The following is a 3,811-nucleotide window of genomic DNA, read 5'->3' on the forward strand; positions in this document are numbered from 1 at the left end:
CCTCTCAAAAAGCTCCCTAAAAAGAGGAACAAAGGGCCTTTTTACTAACGGCGCGCGAGGAGGCATTCCAAAATTTTGGAATGCCCCCTCGCGCGCCGTTAGTACAAAGCTCTTTTTAGTGATTTTTGGACACTTATCTTTCCAAAAAGCCCCTTTTTAGAGGTTTTTAGACATTTTCCTCTCAAAAAGCTCCCTAAAAAGAGGGAAAAGGGGCCTTTTTACTAACGGCGCGCGAGGAGGCATTCCAAAATTTTGAAATGCCCCCTCGCGTGCCGTTAGTAAAATGTTCTTTTAGGGGTGTTTGACATTTTTGGCCTCTTTGGATGTCTAAGCGAGGCAATTGGACATTCATTTCTAGGAGATATGTGTGTTCCGGACGCATTGGCAGTATCAAAAGTTTCAAAATCTTCCACCACTTGATAGTTTTGTGACTTTTTGAGTTCTAGTGATGACGTATCCCATATCAAATGCACCACATCTACCTTCTGAAAAAGGTGCTCGCATTAAATAAAAGAGAGTGCTCGTCTTCAAGGACCACTAGATTATTAAATGAGGAGAGGGACACCTTTTATATTTTTGTTAATATCAATCTATTTTTCTACGTAACGTAGGCTCTTCTCTCATTGGAGGAGCTTATTTTCCTCTCTCTACCAAAAGGCCCTCCAAAAGACCTCCGAAATCTCCTAATGCAAGCGTGAGAACCAAAATCATAAGTTCCTTGCACAGAATAAACTGGTACGGATTCTATGAGCTGACATTCCCTATTTTGCCAGCTCCCCAAACTTGTGTGCCAAAGCCCTTGATTCCAAATCAATGGCAGTATCTCGGCACAAGGGAGAAGCCGTGCCAAATCACTTTGCTTTGCAAAATGACAGTAATTGCCAAGTAAAGTGTAAACATGGAAAAAAACAAAACAAGAAAAACTTAAACTTGGCTAGCCTGGTAGTTGTTGCTGCAACCAGTTGTCATGAAATTTTGTAGGAGAAAAATTGCTCACAAATGGCTCATAGCCATATGTGGCTATCGGATAGATGGCTCATAGCCATATCTGATGTCTCATAGATGGTTGATAGCCATATTTGTTGTGCAAGTGGGAGTTGGCGTGTACACAACTACGCTCTCTTACGCCATATATGCCCATCAAGCATGAAATGAAATAACTTGCAAGCATATTGCCAAATCCTTCCCAATTTTGTATGCTCTGAGCATAGACCAAACGTGGGGAAGCTCAATGCAAGATGCAGAAATTGAAGCCTTGCTTCATATAACTATGTCTGGCCTCGTTGCCAACAAATGCTATTGACGACATATGCCATAACAAAGAGAATCAACCTTGTCGATCATGTACAAAAAATTGACCTTGTCAAGCAATTTCAACTGAATTGGTTAGCTCTGGTCTAGCATCTTTGTCGGCTTCAGAAAGCAGTGACAAGAGGTCCGACATGCCGAGCTCTGTGCACCCTTCATGAAGCCGAGCCACAGGGTGTGCCGATCTCCTTGAGACTCCATGGGCATCAAAAGTGAACTGTTGATGATCCATGCAGCAGATCAGGGATGCAAGTACTCAAGCCATGCTTGAGCCATGTTGGCATGTGAAACATTGATTCAATGCCAACAAAATGGTAATTCTTAAAACAACTGTCACAAGCCGTGCTTGTGCTAGGAGTGTCTAAATTGCACTCATATATGTTGCAAGCAAGTATATGAGGCTTGTCATGCTTGTTCTAACCACAGAAGCACCTTGTGCTTGGCATGTGTGGAAAAATAGTTGTTACCGGCCTTGCTTGTGGATGCGAGGCCAAAACACTTACTCGTCTAGTGCATGCAAAAATTACACAGCATGTCTGAAAAAATTTGGCAAACAAAAACCAAATCTATGCATACCTTGCCTTTGAAGGTCAAAGAGCTACATCAGTCGTCGTCGCACTTGCTTGCTTGGTTGGTTGCATGCAACCATAATCACCTAACCTCGGTTTTGTGTTGACGGGTAGCCCTTTCGATTGCCATGGCGACAAGCCCCAAGAGTTTGTTGCCTCGACTGTAAAGAATGCCCGTCGTATAAACGGTGTGTGCTTTCCTGAGCAAAACACCGAGGGTGGAATTCCGAGGTCGAATACAATTGTCTGCAGATATATGCAAAAAATTCTATGTGAAAAACGGCCCATACAGCCTTGCCGATGCGGTGTCTTAGTCGCAGCCCTGGCCGATTTCAAGAAGGAGATAGTGTCCTGGCCCTGGTTGGTGTGGCGGGGCCCCTGGGGTGGCCCGTGGGCACCCTAGGGCACCCACCAATGTAAAAATAAAGTAAAAAGAAGACGTTTTTGGGTGATGGCAGCAGCTGCCACCTGTGCAGGCCAAAAACCTTGCATGGGGACGCGCTACAGGCGCTGGCTGGCCAAGAGACTGTGTCGACATCGCTTCCTTGGCCCAGGGCGATTTTCTAGAGACCATGTATGGCCGATTTGATTCAGGTCACCGACACACCCTCGTCCATGCTAGGGTTGTTGCCCACGGTTCTCTGTGGCGAGAAATCTCGCCATGCCCGGTTGAAGATGAGAGAGAGATAAAAGCCAAAGAGCCATGCCTTCCTTTGCTTTCCCTCTCTGCCCTGGCCTTCTTGCAGCACGACCTTGCCATGCATCCATGAAAGGACTCTGCCATGCTGCTCCTTCTTCTCCAAAAGGAGGGCGAGCTTCCATGAACCACACAGCGAGAGAGAGAGAGAGATCGAGAGAGAGAATGAAGATCCATGGCCTCCATGCCTCTTTCTTCCTCCCCCTTCTCCCCTGAGCTTTGATACCAGTGTAAGACCAGCGAGTAGACAGACATGCGAATAACCTCCCAACCATCCTATATATAGGCCCCTGGACCTCTTCCATATATAGACCCCTTTATTGCATGTGTGTTCGGTACATTGCCCGGGCCGTGCCCGTCTAGTCCTACCCTTGGCATGACACCTGTCAAAGAAACAAGGTTGCAAAAAGAGGCAAGATTAGAGAGGCTGATGGAGAGCTTCCGAGCAGAGAGAGCCCTCAAGGGTGATTTAAGTGAACTCTGGAAGCCTTCTCTAGAGTCAATCTCGGGATCATCCCGAAAAGTGCAAAGGGACATATTTGAGGACTATATCAAGATTTTTGAGATTCTTGATGCCGCATCAGAGAATATACCACATGTCCCTTTCACAAAGGAGGAAGTACAGCAAATACGGCAGAAACTGCTAGATGAGCAAGAGAGCCAAGAAAGAGAAAGAAAAACTAAAGCAGACAGGGATTTAAAGGGCAAGCCTACATCTCTACCGGCCAGCCCTAAAACCAACCCTAAACCCATCCCACAGCCCTCACCACCGCCCTCACCACCTCCTAGCAGCCCTCCACCAGAAGATAATGAGGCTGAAGACAAACCAGAAGAACGGCAAGCAGGAGAGCAAGAGCAGAGTCAGGAGCAAAAGCCAAAGGAAGAGGATAAGCCTTGAAGTGAGAAAAAATAATTAGAAGATTCTTTTTACTCATTTTTGGACCTGCTAGCTGCAGGATACACGAAGGAAGAAGCTGCCAAAATCGCATTTGACTTGGCAAGGACAAGGCCTAAAGAACAAATGCAAGGCATCAGGCTAGTGGAATTAAAGGAAATTGCCACTGATACAGTGGACCTGCACCTGCCCTCCAACGACTGGGATGTGGTGATGATGAAGCTAACCGGCTTGAGAGCGCAATCCATGGCTTCAGAAAGAGAGATGGCAGCTCTCAAAGACACAAAAGTGAAGATTAAGATGGAAGTAGATTCTCTACAAGTACAAAGCCAAAGGTAGAAA

At 46.1% G+C, this 3,811-nt stretch overlaps 1 pseudogene; it reads right to left on the minus strand.

The window, feature by feature from the left end:
• Window positions 1-1,963: 1,963 nt before the first annotated feature.
• On the minus strand, window positions 1,964-2,661 carry LOC147422004 (uncharacterized; annotated as a pseudogene).
• Window positions 2,662-3,811: the final 1,150 nt, after the last annotated feature.

The sequence above is a fragment of the Adiantum capillus-veneris genome, chromosome 27 (assembly GCF_014529385.1).
Source record: "Adiantum capillus-veneris isolate H3 chromosome 27, ASM1452938v2, whole genome shotgun sequence".
Classification (NCBI taxonomy): domain Eukaryota; kingdom Viridiplantae; phylum Streptophyta; class Polypodiopsida; order Polypodiales; family Pteridaceae; genus Adiantum; species Adiantum capillus-veneris.